Consider the following 16,808-nt stretch of genomic DNA (forward strand, 5'->3'; position numbering starts at 1 on the left):
GCTCAGCTGGGTCAGGAGAATGCACATTCTGAGGATCTCTTTGTAGCAGATGACTGACTGCTCAGGCCTGAAATGGCAAAGACTCAGGAGTTCCTGATCCTTTTCCTGCATTTCACAGAACAGAACAAGAGTCCTCAAGGTCAACCACCCTCAGGGAATCTGCTCTTACAAAATGCTTTCCTGTATATTTTTCTACCAAGTTCAGTTAAGAATTCAGATGGTATCTTTTCTATCTAAAGAAAAGACCGGGGGGAAAACCAAATTTGATTCTCCCAAGAGTTGTTTCTAACATTTAATTGCAGGCCAGTGTGATGTGATGTCTAAGATTTCTCACAGCTCATAAAATATCGGGATGTTTGAAGGTTGGAGAAATTGTGCCAAACAAAGAAGGCGAGAGGGACTTCCAGGCCAAGGAAACGCATATGCAAAGCACAGACTCTTCAAAGACCCCACTTTTCTTGGCAGGGGGAGTAAGTAGTTCAATGTGGCTGCAGCAAGGGGCTGTGTAGGGTGGAGGAGGGAGAAAGGAAGGGGATTCTGAGGAGGTAGGTCTGCAGAGATAAGTGAGAGCCGGACTGCAAGGGCCAAACTGCCCCCGCACCACGAGGGAGCTCACAAAAGGAGGCCTCCCTCAGATGGGCCTCTTTATAATCCAACAAAACATGGAGATGTGACTTAGGAAACTTCCCCTTCGAGGTACTCATTCACACTAAGAGTGTTTCCCCACACACAACACCAAGAAGTCACTGGACCCTCATGTTTGCTGAAAAGCACAACTATGGAAAATGGATGCCTATTTGGGAGTTGTTGCTCTTCTCCATGCAAACATATGGGGGTGATGATCTTTCTCTCGCCACGCCCCACCCTCTCTCCAGTATTAAGAAGTCATTGAGCAACCATCAATAGAAGTAAACAAGCATAGTTGCAGTAACTCCAAATACTTTATGGTACATTCATGACTCAGGAATGTGGGTCAAAGCACATGATGGTTCTTCGTCAGAGAATTTCAAATACATATTCACTTTGATTTTGGTCTCTTGAGGGACATATGGACAGGTGATGATGCTTCAGTCGCCTTGTTTCCTGGCTAGCACTGAAACCGAGCAGGACTCTGTGGGCCTCCTGGGCATAGAAGCCTTACTGTGTCTCCCATTCCTTGTTTCCAGGGAACAGACCCCCCACTTCATGACCTTCCTTGAGTTCCAAAAGGGCAGATTAGAACAGCTGCTAATCAGGGAACGGAGGGGAGCAGAGACAAGGGAGGAGCAGACAAGAAACAACAGTGCAAGGGATACACATAACAATATCTTTGAGCTCTTTACAGAAATAAAACCCCCAACAAATGGAAGATGTCAGCATTCTTCATTCCAGAGGAGACCACCTGAGGCCAGATTAAAGGAAACAGAGAAGCTCATCAAGCGATTACCTGAGACCAGATTAAAGGAGTGCAGGCCCTGTGCACACCCTGACCTTATCAGCAACCCCACCCTTGAACTATTGCTATAAAACTCTTCACCAACTCCTCCCGGGTTGAGACACACAATTTTGAGAGGCACAAGCCCACTGTGCCTGGCAAAGCAATAAAGCCATTCTTTTCTACTTTACCCAAAACTCTGTCTCTGAGATTCAATTTGGCACCGGTGCACAGAGGCCAAGTTTTCAGCATCAGCACTGGGCTCTCTGCTGGAGCGTGCCTCTCTGTGCCTGCTGAACTTATGAGGAGGAGAGGATTGGTAAGAAGGACTGCCATTTTGATAAACTCACACAGTTGCCTGAATCTATGATCTCCTGCTCCAAGGTACAACCAGCCTGGAATAAAACAAGAGAGCAGATCTGCCTTCAGTATACTCCCACCTCATTCTTGTCCTGTCTCTTCCCCACTGAGACTCACCACATGTCTTAAGCAGCTCAGGCTGCCATAACTAAATACCATAGACTGGATGGCTTAACCTTCTCACAGTTCTGGAGGCTGGAAAACCAAGATGAAGGTGCCAGCAGGGTCAGTGTCTGGTGAGAGTTCTCTCTCCTTGGGTTGCAGACAGCTGCCTCTGCTGCATCCTCATATGGCCTTTCCTCTGTGCTTGCCCAGAGAGAGAGATAGTCTCTCTGTCTGTCTTTCTCTCTCTCTCTCTCCCTCCCCTCCCCCCTTCTCCTTCTTATAATGGCACTAATCCCATAATGAAGGCCCCACCCTCGTGACTTTATCTAACTTCAACTGTCTCCCAGTGGCCCCATCTCCAAATACCATCACATTGGAGGTTAAAGCTTTAACATGTGAATGTGGGGGACAAACATTTAGTCCATAACATTCTGCCCCTGGCCCCCACCCCCAAATTCATGTCCTTCTCATGTGCAAAATACCTTCATTCCATCCCAATAGCCCTATAAGTCCTAACTCATTCCAGCATCAACTCTAAATTCCAAAGGCTCATTTAAACATCATCTAAATCAGATGCAGGTGAAACTTGAGAGATCATTCGTCCTGATGCAAAATTCCTCTTCAGCTGTGAACCTATGAAAACAGACAAGTTATGTGCTTCCAATATATAATGGTAGGACAAGCACAGGACAGAATTCCCATTCTAGGAGGGAGAAATAGGAAAAAAGGAAAGGGTGGCAGGTCCTAAGCAAGTCCAAAACCTAGCAAGGCAAACTCCATCAGATATTAAGGCTTGAGAAAAATCCTTTTTGGTTTGGTGCTCTGTCTTCAGAACCTACTAGGGCAGGGGTCCCTGGGAGTGGAAGTAGCAGTCCTCATGAACTCAGAATCTAATTTGGTGTCCTTTTCCCTTTCCTTTAGGAAGAGCACAAGCTCACAGCCAGATAGGTCTATGTCCCTGTCTTGTAGAATCCAAGAAGGCCAAGAGCCTTCCTTCACTCTGTGCCCTTCAGTTCAAACTGACAGTGTTTCGCTCCTATAATCCCATTAACTTTTATCGATTGAGTGACAGTGCAGCCACGCCCTTAGTCTTCTCTTCAGAACATGCTTTCTCACTTTTTTTAATATGGACAGGATGAGAATTTTCCAAATCTTCAAGTTCTGGTTCCTTTTTGCTTAACAATTTCCTCTTCAGTTCCCCTCTCTCTTCTCTCATTCCTCAGTCAGAAGGAATCAAGACACTCCTTCAACACTTTGCTTAGAAATCTCCTCAGCTAAATATCCAGTTTTATCATTCATAAATTCTACCTTCCACAGAGCACTAGAACACAGCTCAGCCAAGTTCTTTGCCACTTTATAGCAGAGATCACCTTCCCTCCAATTTCCAATAATGTGTTCTTCACTTCCATCTGAGACTTCACCAGAACTGCCCTTAATGTCCATATTTCTAGTGTGCACTTCAAAACTCTTCCAGCCTCTTGCCCGTCACCCAGTTCCAAAGCTGCTTCCACATTTTTAGGTATTTCTTACAGCAACACCCCACCTCTCAGTACCCAAATCTCTCTTAGTCTGGGTTCTCCAGAGAAGCAGAACAAATATATAAAGAGATTTATTATAAGGCACTGCCTTACACAATTATGGAGGCTGACGAGTCTCAAGATCTACAGTCAGCAAACTGGAGACCCAGGAAAGCCAATAGAGTCCAAGTCCAAAGGCAGGAGAAGACTCACGTTCCAGCTCAAAGGCAGTCATGCAGAAAGAATTCTTTCTTACTCAGCCTTTTTATTCTATTCAGGCCTTCAGTGGATTGGATGAGGCCATTCACACTGGGGAGGGCAATCTGCTTTACTCAGCCTACTGATGCAAATGTTAAGCTCATTCAGAAACATCCTCACAGACATGCCCCCAAATTATGTTTAACCAAATACCTGGGCACCCCATGGTCTGGTCACATTGACACATAAAATTAACCGTCACACCAGGTCAATCTGCCTTGACCTGCTTTCCTGTTTTTTCCTCACGTGTCTAACCCTAATCTCACCTGTTCACCACAATTTTCTGATTTTGTCCAATAATCAGAATCTTTCTAAGAGACTGCTTGATTGCTCTAAAAATTACTACTAAGATATTGGTAAGTGCAAATGACTTAACAATTATTCTCACTACTGCATTTAACCTGCACTTTACTTAAGGAAGAAAAAATTTGTATTTTGGTAAGATACATATAGCATAAAATTTACCATTTTAACCGTTTAAAAATGTACAGTTCAGTAGGATTAAGGACCTCCACAATGTTGCACAACCATTACCACTATCTAGCGCCAGAATTTTTTCAACACCTCAGAAGGAAACCCCATACCCATTAAGCAGTCACTCCCCACTCCCCCTCCCCCAGCCCCTGGCAACCGTCTCCAGGGATTTGCCGATTCTCTTATTTCCTATAAATGGAATCATACACTATGTGGCATTTGGTATCTGGCTTCCTTCACGTAACTAAGGAAGAATGTTAGCCTCCTTAGCTAAGGGAAGGTGAAAAATGGAAAGTAGACTATATTTTGTGAAGTAAACATTTTGAGGTATCTTTAAAATCACACCAACTACCTATTTCGTTGTTTTACCAAGATTTGGAGAACTCATCTGTGATTCCTCTGCCCCAGACATTGTGCTTTATGTTATTAATTCCTGCTTTCCATGGAGGTTTGAGGCAGCCAGACACAAGCTGGCATCAGGACAGGGTGGTAAATGTGAAGTCACTTCAGGGGACCCTCTTCCCCCACCCATCAGGGAGGCCTTCCTTCCCTGAAAGTGACCTGGCAGGACCATGGGGTCATAAGGTCAGGCAGCCCTGAGGGGCACAAAGATGTTTGTCTCCCAACACGTTAGGTCTTGAGGAAAATAAAAAGCAAGCATGTCTCTGGCAGAAAAGTAAATTATTCATGGACTTTATTTAAAAAGAGAGACCATATTTATAGGGGAAAAAATGGACGCCATTTCAATTCCAAAAATCACTTCCAGAAGAAGAAGATTTTGAATCAAATGTGAGTCAAGGATACTCCCTTCCTAGTTCGCACGACACAGCTCCAGAGCTATGGAAGGACCCCAGGTTTGCTAGATGCTGGTGTCCACAGTGAGGGTAATCTGAAAGAAGGCATAGCTTTATAGGGACTGTCCTGCACAGATGGCCAGCCCAGACTGCAAGCCTGCTGAAGTTTTGTGGGAAAGGAGCAGCTTGGCAGCCCTCAGTATAAAGGGTCTGAGAATGGCAGCCAGAAGGGCACAGGGGCCGCTTCAAAACACCCAAACCCTGGAGGCCCACTCAGGGCTTCAGCCCGGGGCACAGATTTTATATGCTGCCAACTCCTCAGCTTTATACAATCTGACATACGTACCTATGCTGAGGCTTTACTTTTCCTTTTCAGCCCTTCCTTTTTTTTTTAACCAATCTCGCATTTTTATTAATAACCAAACACAAAAAGGTTGTAAATATTTTTAGTCTTTGTTTCTATCCTGTTACTATTAATATTTTTGCTAAGATTAAAGTCTGGATTCATCCTCAGATGTGTTCATGTTGTTTTCCTGCTTCTGTTTCAAAATATGGACCACATAGTCCTTATTTTTTTTATTCCCTGGTGACCAGTTTAGATTTAATCATATACACAGAGCTTCAGCAACTCGCTAAACAAATCCATGTGTGGGTAAAAGGAATATGGCAGACTGGTCTGGGCACAAAGGCCTTTATATTTTTCTCCTTTTCAGAAGTTTCTAAAGTGTACAACTGAACACAGGACGCTGGTTAAAAATTCACAGATTCCTTTTTAAATAAAGGCATTTGTCTTTAAACGAAGTCCGTTAACCCAAAAGGATCCCTGTTTGACCCCGTAGATATTTACATTCAAAAGACCTGACTACAAGGCAAGGCCAATGGCTTTTAACAAACATTCCTGAATTTATCCATGCAGTTAAACGCTCTCCCCTTCAAATAGGTAGCAATATTCCAAGGACTTTGCTACTGTTTGAAACAGCTTTGGGACTCCAGTTAGTAACTGCCTTCCTCCTCACACTGAGGGAATTACTTTGAATTTCCTGAACGATTAAAAGAAAATCTTTTTCTCATCTGTGTAAGTTTCATTTTCAGAAACAATCACGTCATTCAATAAGGAAGATGGTAATTGACTGAATAGAACTGCTTTAGCCTAAGAAGTGACTACAATGTAATAAGACTAGCTTTTTCTTTAATATGATTCCTTAATTAGTCCCAAAGGTAATTCCAAAAGAACTTCCTAAAAGGTTTAGAATATATATATTTTATATTTTTTTCTATATATATAAATAAATTTATTTATTTACATTTATATCTAATTAAATATGTTTAGAATATATATTTTATATATTTTTATTTTATTTTATTTTATTTTTTAAAGAAAAATAGGCTATCCTCACTTTGATTTTCCACAGGTATTCCATGCTATTGGTGACCAGATGAAGGGAGTTGGCTGTTCTTTAGCTTGCTACACGATACATTTTTATTAATCCCGTTTTTGAAGCAATCTGAAATTACTTCCTAGAACTATACTTTACTGATCTCTCCCAAAACAAACTTAAAACATTCACATGGATATACAATCTGGAAGTCAGTGTATATGAAACAGAGCAGGACCCTGTGGGACCCTCCCATGTATAAATCCTTTCTCTCTCTCCCATTTCTTGTTTAGGAAATAGGCTTCATTCAGCCTCCTTGATCTTCCCTGAGTTCCAAAGGGCAGATTCAAACAGCTGCTAATCAGGGAAGGGAGGGGATGCAGAAACAAAGAAGGAGCAGTCAAGAAACAATATTGCAGCCCTGGGGCAGGGTCCTGGTTCCTCCTCAAGGAATATACACAAAATACCTTTGAGTTCTTCTGCAGGAACTAAAGTCCCTACCCAGGTGGAGGATGGTAACTTCAGGCTGAGCACACTATGCCTGGGACACCATCCTGTTACCTTACCATGAGCCAATCAGAAGAAAGTATGCACAGAACGGAAGATAATGAAGACTTTGACCCCCCCCCAAATGATTCTCCCCTTAAAAACTTTCATGGTCAAACAGAATCTTCAGAGTTGGCTTTTGCAGACGAGTCCATCTTCTCCCCAGTTTGCCAGCCTCCTGAATAAAGCTATGGGCTTCAAGTATGGGCTTTCGAGCCACAAGCAGCCAAACCTAAGTTTGGTAACATATATGCTATGCACAACAGATAAACATACGTTAAACATACACATGAATATTAACGAAATATTAAAATACTAAGTCTACCTATGGGAATTTATAATGTTGGTTTCAAAGTCTTGTTTCCAAAGCTAATTTCATTAGGCATGTCTATGATGGGGTTGCAAGCATGGCATGTCCTGGAATGTTAGGTGCCATACAAATTACTTTAAACAAGTTTCCTATTTGGCCCCCATAGAGGTGTTTAATATGTGGATAAACCTGCATTTTGTTTTTTGTATTCCTGTTGATGATGAAAGGCAGAAGGAAATCATCAAACACTGGGCACCTACTGTTCATGAAAAACTGAACATGGTACTAATTTAATTCTCTCAGCATCTCTGAGCTAAATAGTTTATCCCCACTTATAGATAAAGAAACTGAGGTGTGGGGAATTTAAACAGCAGAACACTGGCATACCACTGGCAAGTGGGAGAAATGCATTCAGAACTAGCTGACCACTGAGAAAAAAGCCAACGGCTTTTGGAAAATGAAATGTAAGTATCTTCCACAGAGAGCCATTTTTTTTCCCCAAAAAAACTGATGTTAACATACCCCCCTAATCACTTTTTTCATTAATCTCAATAATTATTTTGCCACACTTTTCCCCAAAATGAAAGTGTAATTATCTCCCAATCTGGGAAAATAAAATGTTCTATGAATTTTTATCTTGTTATTTTTACAAGGAGCCTTTGGAAACCAGTTAAGTGCTTGAACCAGTTAAGTGTTTGGGTGGGACATATAAAAATAAAGCAAGCTAAATAAAGAATTGTTGAAATAAATAGAATAAAGAAAAAAATGAACCTTAGTTAAAAGATACTTGGAGACTTAACCACCTATGGAGGTAATAAGTTAAAGATTTAAATTAGGAAAAAAATAAAGAGAAGAGCCTTCAAATAAAACAAAGAGGAAGCTGAGAATCAATGTCAGGGCATTTCAATTGACCTTAGAAACATATTTTACTGGTGACTTTTTTGTTTTTAAAACTGTTTTTGATTTTTTTTTCATTTGTTAATGGCCCCAATTTTCCAGTTTATCTCCCAGTGTATTCTGCCTATTAAAGCTTGTTCATTTTCAGCTTTTATTTTCTTGTTCAGCCCCTAATGACTGACAATTTGAAAGGAAACCAACTAAAAGAAGGCATTGGACTAAATAATGAATTGTTTTCATCATCTTGATGGATAGCAACTCAACTATATGATAAATATAAGCTCCACAATTTCCTAATATTTTCTGAGATTCTTACCTTATTTCTGTGAGTGTTTCATTGTCATTGCCTTCTGTCTTTACCATTGCTAAAACTAACGCCACCCAAATCCTAAAAGGGGTTAAACCTAAAGTGACTGATGTTTTGATAGCGGTATGACAAAAAAAAAAAAAAAAGGTCTTATCCAGAATTTTTTTTTCAGAATATTTTTTTTAACTGCATAAATTTGACAGGCAATACCCAGAAATTTAGACTTGTGAATATGTTATCTGAGGAGTTCTCAAAATCTCAAAATTACTTGCATAATTCTGGCATTTTTGCTTTCTGTAAGTCTGCATCAGCATCTGTTTTTATGCCAAAGGGATATACAGAAACCTGTATGCATTGCTCATCTTGAGTTGACATCTTATAAAGCAGAGCTGAGTACAGAATTTTCCTTCACTTCAAAGGGCATACTACAGGGTGCAAAGAAAGAAGGGGTTGGGTCCTTCCAGCCAAATGTTGCCCTCTGGCACTCATACTCAACTCCCCGGGGATAAAAGAGGGCAAACTCTGGACCCTTGTGACTCTAGGTAACATTTCCCACAACCCCTGACTCATAAATATTGACATTTGGGAAAAACAAGAGCAGAAAAGAAAAAGGGGCGGGGCGGGGGGGGAGCTTTACTTTTCTTGAAGTTGTTTCAAGTTGGAATGTACATATATTTTCCAAAGCCTGATTTATATCAAAGATACCATTATGATTTTTAAATAAAATACACCTTATCTTGGTATGTTAAAAAATAGTCTTATCCATCAACTAGAGAAAATAGGAAACAAAACTTTCTACAGAGTTTTGTTTTGCTTTGTCTTGTTTTGTTTTGTTTGCCATCAGGAAAATAGTTTTAACTAACAGTACTGAGCAGTTTTTTCTAAAAAGAACCTTAACAATATTCTCAGAGAAAATCTTTTCTGCTGAATATCACATTTTTTAATCATAGTGAATTTGGAATTCTTTATTTTCAGCATAGTCTTTTCTTTTTTCCTTTTAAGTATCTGTCTCCACCCCTCTTCGCTTCAAAAAACAGAAACAATATGGTTAACTAAGACCTCCGAGAATTCTTCACAGACCCTAGTCTGTTTCCATTGTGGAACCACAGCGCAACCTGGTGGTGATTACTGTAATTAACACGGTTTACACCTGTGAAGGGCAGAAGTTACAATACAAATGGAAATAAAAGAATGCCTTGTATTTAGGCTTTTAGAAAATAAACTATCAAGAAAAAGAACAGTGGAGTGGCTCTCTTAAATCATAATTGCGAGTAGAGCTTTTTATATTTTTTAATATAATATACCTTTTAAGAAAAGTTTAGTTAGGTTGCTGATGAGGGATACAAATTTTAGCCTTCATATATGTTCACAGTAATCCCTATCATGACTTATGAAATTATATGAACAATGTATCAAAAGCATTTAAGAGGTTAAATATCTTCAATAAGTAATAAAGGAAAGTAAACTAAATAGTTTATCAGTCTTTTGAGGATTTTTTTCTCTTTGTGTCTCAGGTAAAACAAGCACCATCAAAAGAAAAAAAGATGCATTTGTCATAAGACTTTTCCTCCTAACCTTGAAATTTTAGCTAACAAGAACTCAGTTAGGTTCAGTTCCATTCTTTGAAAGGACATGTTTGGTTTTTTTTTTTCCCTAAAAGAGAAGACAGTTTTATCTGCTTTTCTTTCACATCTAGCAACACCACTGATGCAGGACTTGGACAAAATGGTGATTCATAGTAACTTGTCATCTTTTATGTGTTTATGGTACTTTACACCCATTCTCTTATCTAATCCTGTCAACAACCCTATAAATTAAGGATCAGTGTCTCCATTTTACAGATTAGAAAACTGAGGCTTAGGGATATGAAATAACTTATTCAAAGTCACTCAGCTGGTGAGTGACAGAGGGACTGAACCCTTCTCCAAGGCCCATGCTCAGGGTCTGGCGGATGATCAGCCCTCAGCAAATCACTGTTGACAGTGAACAAATGCACCTGATGCAAGGATGGTAAAGTTAAGCCTGGACTGGAGCCAAAGTCATTTTACTCCACACCCAGTAATTTTTCCAGTAAACTTTAGACATACTTTGACTTTCTCTTGCTTCTGCATGCAATTCTTCTGAGTCCGATAAGTGTCTCCTTTGTTCCAGAAAAGAACAAAGAAGAAAAGCCAGGCAGGAGTCACCTGAGCTTCACACCTAGGCTGTTTCACCCATGAAGCACTAACGGGATCTTTACAACTTTTGTGCCATTTATCCCTTCGGAAGTCTGGTGAAGTTTCTGGAACCCATGGCCAAAAAAAATCCTTTTAAGCATACTACAAGGAAAATCAACTATTTTCAAATAAAATTTTCAAAATATTTTTAAAAACTACTTTGCAACTTATGTGCTCATTTATGAATGCATTAAACGATGAGATGTAGCAGTAGATTTAATAACTACTATATTTTTAAAGTAACAATAAATATAAATGATATTTTGAGATATCTGTAACCCCTGTAATGTGCTTTTAATGTATCTGTGACTTCTTTTGGTGAGAGAAATACTGTTAATGTTAATATGTAGCTTATATTCATAATTAAAGAAAATGCCAAATTTCAGTTTGAAGTTAATGAAAATAAGAATTTCTTTTCATCCAGGTTCATGGGCCCCTCACCCTCTTAAGTTGAAAAATCAATCTGAAGTGAATTACTCATAGACAAATCTTTTCAAAAACTAAATTATAAATCATAATTTATAAAAAATTATAAAATTAATTCAAAAATGCCTACAGCAAATATATATATCATATAGATATAAAATCCCTTGATTCACACATGAGATATTCACTTCAATATGAATGATGTGATGTGAGGCAAGGCTCTAAAAATAAGCAAGTCTAAGACTTAGGAAGATATTAAAAAATAGTCTTACCTGAGTCTTAGGACATTCATCAAGAAATAAATAATTATTTATTGATGACCTATAATAATAATTCCTTTTGACTTACCAAATATTTGTTGAGCAGTTACTATGTACCAGACACTATTCTGGGAGTTTTAGGAAATAGGTGAAAAATGAATAATTTTATTTCATTTGTTTGTGTAGTACTTTATAACTTTCAAAGCAGTTCTAAACACCTCCTTCATTCATTCAAGCCTAATTACAACACTGAGAGGTAAGCAAACAGGGTCTGGAGACATTCATTAATTCCATATTCCCACAATAAACCCCACTCCAGACACATGGTAGATACTCAATAAATGAAGACACTGCTCTGTTCTTATCCTTTAAACAAGCCCCTGAATTGGGGTTGTCAGATAAAATATAGAAAGCTCAAATAAATTTGAATTTAAGATAAACAAAAAGTAGTTTTTTAGTATAACTGCATCCCTCGCAATATTGTAACACACTGTATTTGTTTGCTAGGACTATAATAATAAAGTAACCCAGACTAGGGGGTATAAAAACAACAGAAATGTATGTTTTCACCATTCTGACGGCTAGCAGTTGGTAGAGTTGGTTTCTTCTGAGGCCTCTCTCCTTGGCTTGTAGATAGATGTCCATCTTTTCACTGTGTCCTCACGTGGTCTTCCCACTGTGTGCGACAGTGTCCTAATCTCTTCCTATAAGGGCACCAAACATATTGGATTAGGGCCCACGCTAGTGTCCTCATTTTATCTTAATTGCCTTTGTAAATATCCTATCTCCAAATACCGTCACATTCTGAGAGACTGAGGACTTGAACATATGAATTAGGGAGGGGGCAGAATTCAGCCCATAACACACACTAAAACATTATTTGTCTTTTATCGAAAATTCAAATTTAACTGGCCATCCTGTAGTTTTATTCACTAAATCTGGCAACCCCACCCTGGATTTCCCTGCCTGAGAACTCTCTCCACCGCAGCAACTCAGCCACGGGCAGGAATTGGCCGGAAGTGTGGGGAAGTTAGGGCCCCTGTTAGCAGCCAGCAGTCAATGATGGATGTACTCTGGTGGACAAAGGTATCAGCTTCCTCTCTCTCTGGCAGACAACCCTAAACATGTTCTGCAAAGCATCCCAGAGGTTCCCAGTGGGCTGGAGCCCAGCTGCCCTCAGTGGTAACCTGTCTGTGAATGTGTCCCGCCTTGGCTTCCTCTCCTTCAGTATCTCCCCTTCTCACTCCCTTTCTGCTATTCTGGGGTCGCCTCCCAGATAAACCTTCACATGTACATCCTTGTCTCAGGATCTGCGTCTGAGGGAACTCAACCTAAAACAAAATGCTTATTGAATTAAATCCTTGTTTTCAGATACGAGGTTCAGGGGACATACCAGATGCTGAAGGGTGTGGAGGTGCATCGGGATGGGACTTCTTTCCCTCGCTCAGCAATGCCTCCAGCTAACAATCGTGACACTCGATTCGTGTACCAGGCACGGGGAGAGCCCCTTTACAGGTATCCTGGCTAATCCTTTCAACCACTCTGCACGGTAGCTATCTCTCACATTGCAAAGGGGGGGAATGGATGCTCAGAGAGGTTTTCTTTAGTCACACAGCTATGGCAAATGCCTTTGCCTTGAGGTGAGTTGAGAAACAATATTTACCATGAAAAGATAACTAACAACTCAAGAGAGTAGGCTGAAGTGTATACTAGGTAGCTCAGAAAAGAAGTCCCATGATTGTTCTCTGAAACAATCTGAAGAAATAATAGCGAACTGGAAAAATTAGGGAAGTCTTCACGGGAGAGGTTGGACTTGGGGTGAGTCTTAGTGGATGTGGTGGATTCAGGGGTGGGAAGGAGGGCAGGGGAGAGTTTTGGGTGAGAAGGGGGGGTGAGCACAGTGCAGAAGCAGGGCTGGGCATGTGTACTGACTACACACAGACAGGTGGCCTGAGGACAGGATATAGGAAACAAAGCCATATCACAGAGGACTAGGAATGCCAAATAAGAAATACAGAGTGCATCTAAATACTTACCTGCAGCAAATGAAGGTTGTTAAAAGAAGAAAACTGACATGATCAAAATAAGATTTAGGGCTTCCCTGGTGGCGCAGTGGTTGAGAGTCCGCCTGCCGATGCAGGGGACATGGGTTCGTGCCCCGGTCCGGGAAGATCCCACATGCTGCGGAGCGGCTGGGCCTGTGAGCCATGGCCGCTGAGCCTGCGCTCCGCAACGGGAGAGGCCACAACAGTGAGAGGCCCGCGTACAGCAAAAAAACAAAAACAAAAACAAACAAACAAAAAAGATTTAATCAGATTCATCTGACAGTGGCTCGAAGCGGAGATTGGTGAGTAGACACCTGACAGTCCCTGCCCATGACAATAAAGACCCAACCAAGAGTAGCAAACAGGAAGGTGTAGACGATGGTACAAAGAAGGGGTTTTCAAACCCGAGTCACTGAAGAGTCAGAGAGAAGGAAGAATGAAGAAAGCTCATTCACTGCCCCAGAGTAATGAGGGAAATGGCACCATGAACAATATACTGAAAAGCTGGATATAGGAAGACGAAGAGAATAACTCTCCCAGGGTGTTAGACTGTTCCTCTAAAAATTATACTCAAGATACTCTGAACAATCTGGAACCGTGGATCTGTTCCCACTTGCCAGAAGGAAGTAACTCAAACTTGTGGATGAGTCAGTATCTCTTCTCCACCCTCCTGATTCCACCCTAAGACCTTGCCTGTACCTAAGCCCAGAGGGATGCTATAGAGGACATTGGTTGTTTCTGCCTGCCCGACACCAGCCACCCCCTTCACCTGGTAACAGCATTCTTTCCTGTAGTGATCTCATTCCATGCAGGACAGGTGGGGCTGGCCCTGTACCACTCCACCCCCACCAACCCCCCCACCCCTCGCCCAGCTACAAAAATGGGCATATAACCCCACCTGCCGATTAGGCCACCCCAGCCCCCTTGCAGTGATTCAGGAAGAGGCATGTGGCTGAAGCCAAGACAATCCTTATCCATGAAATCCTTCTTGAGAAATAACAGGAAACGCTTCTTTCTGCTACAATGAGTCCATAGGAGGAGTTAGGTGTTGTATAATCAATTAAGGGTTAAAAATCAAAGGATGGGACTTCCCTGGTGGCACAGTGGTTAAGAATCCGTCTGCCAATGCAGGGGACACAGGTTCAAGTCCTGGTCCGGGAAGATCCCACATGCCGCGGAGCAACTAAGCCCGTGCGCCACAGCTACTGAGCCTGCGCTCTAGAGCCCGTGAGCCACAACTACTGAAGCCCACGCGCCTAGAGCCCGTGCTCCACAACAAGAGAAGCCACTGCAATGAGAAGCCCACGCACCGCAACGAAGAGTAGCCCTCACTCACCGCAACTAGAGAAAGCCAGCAACAGCAACAAAGACCGAACGCAGCCAAAAATTTAAAATATAAATAAATAAATAAATTTATTAAAAAAAAAATCAAAGGGTGGCATAAAGGCTAGGAAAGAGCTGGGCTAAGAGGAGAGAACCAGAGTCCTAGCAAAATCATTTGAACCCCGGAATCCAGCCATATCTGAAGTTCCCTGAATTTCTGAACTTTCCAACTACGTCATCAACAAATTCTCTTCATGTTGTTTTCTTTAAAAAAATACAATTAGATTTCCAATCACTTGCTACCCCCCAAAAAAGTTTTTGTGCAGATAATTTTATTAGCTTTTTTATTAAAATCTGTCCTGCCTGTGCCAACAGCCCCCACAATCTTAAAAATCATTTTACTAAAGTTCCTCCTTCCTTGGTCACCCGTTCCTCCCCTCTCTCTGCCTCCCACATCCAGCGTATCTGATGTACTTTAAAAACATTTAAAAGTTGGCTCTAGCAGCACACCCTCCCTTATGTGGTCACTAACAAAGGAGGATCTCCAAAAAGAGGAGAGCAGCAAATGACCAGGTCCAGAGGACAACTGCAGTCCTAGCCAACACCTTGATTTCAGCCCAGGGAAATCCAAGCAGAGAATCTACCATCTGACCTACTGAAATCATGAAACCGAGCAGGACTCTGTGGGGCTCCTGGGCATGGAAGCCTTTCTGTGTCCCCCATTTCTTGTTTGTAGGGAATAGGCTTCAGCCTCCATGACCTTTTCCCAGAGTTCCAAAGAGCAGGTTCAAACAGTTGCTAATCAGGGAAGGGAGAGGATGTGGAGACAAGGGAGGAGCAGTCAAGGAACAGTAGTGCAGGGAACTCCCTGGCGGTCCATTGGTTAGGGCTCCACACTTCCACTGCAGGGGACATGGGTTTGATCCCTGGTGGAGGAACTAAAATCCCACAGGAGGGTCGGTGTGGCCAAAAAAAAATAAAAAGGAACAATAGTGCAGCCTTGGAGCAGGGTCCTGGTTCCACCTCAAGGGATACATAATATTTTTCAGCTCATCTGCAGAACTAAAAGCCCCAACAAATGGAAGATGTTAACTACTGGATGAAGCATTTTTCTTTCCAGAGAGAAGGTCACAGTTTGATAACCTCGAGAATCACAGAAACTCATCAGGAGACCATGTGAGGCCAGATCAAAGGAATGCAGGCCCTGCACATACCCTGGTCCTTATCAGCAACCCTACCCTTGAACCAGTGCTATAAAACTCCTCACCAAATCCCCCTGGTGCTGGGACACACATTTTTGAGCGCATTAGCCCACTGTGTCCCCTGCCTTTGCCTGGCAAAGCAATAAAGCTTTCCTTTTCTAATTCACCCAAAACTCTGTCGCCGAGATTCGATTCAGCACCCATGCAAAGAGGCCGAGTTTCAGCATCAATTATGAGATAATCAATTCAGATTGTTGTAAGCCACTAAGTTTCTAGTAATTTGTTAGCTGGCAATAGAAAACTGATACAGATTAGATGCAACAATTTGCCCTTCACCTTAGGAGGGATGTCTTGGCATGCCCTAAATGACTAGGACCTTAGAAAACACACAAAATGCCGATGCAGTCTGTACATCTGGAGAAAAGCCCGCCCTGACTCCTGGTACAGAGCTCTTCTCCCTGTGCAACACTGGCCCTGCACGCTTGATCATCCACTGCAGTAAATATGATCAAAGCTCCTTCTAATTTCTTACTTGTGGCAAGAGAAAAATCTGTGTTCACTCTCAAGTACATTTAGTTTAACAGAATCAAAACAAAAACCCACACTTGATAGAATCATGTAAATTGCTATTGACACTATTTCAGACTTAAGAACCTTCAACCAGAAAGAAAGGTCAAAGCAAAATGGAACAATAGCTTGGAAGATCATTGTTTCTTTTCCTTTCAGAATTTCATTATCAACAAAAACTAATATATATTGAGCATGCTATTATAAGGCACTGTACCAGGCATAACAGAAAAAAGTGAGTGCATAAAACATAGTCCTACCCTTTTTTTTTTTTTTTGGCTTCACCTCGCAGCACGTGGGATCCTAGCTCCCCAAACAGGGATCAAACCCACGCCCCCTGCAGTGGAAGCGCAGAGTCTTAACCACTGGGCCACCAGGGAAGTCTCAGTCTTACCCTTTTAAAATATGGTT

At 41.4% G+C, this 16,808-nt stretch overlaps 1 long non-coding RNA gene across 1 annotated transcript in view; it reads right to left on the reverse strand.

Annotated features, from left to right (window-relative positions):
- Positions 1–16,808, reverse strand: part of LOC117195987 (uncharacterized) — a 287,053-nt gene that overhangs the window by 254,870 nt on the left and 15,375 nt on the right. The window contains exon 2 of the long non-coding RNA XR_004475926.2: positions 11,831–11,964. This is a non-coding gene — a long non-coding RNA (uncharacterized LOC117195987). The remainder of the gene's footprint in view (positions 1–11,830; positions 11,965–16,808) is intronic.

Source organism: Orcinus orca, chromosome 4 (genome assembly GCF_937001465.1).
Source record: "Orcinus orca chromosome 4, mOrcOrc1.1, whole genome shotgun sequence".
Classification (NCBI taxonomy): domain Eukaryota; kingdom Metazoa; phylum Chordata; class Mammalia; order Artiodactyla; family Delphinidae; genus Orcinus; species Orcinus orca.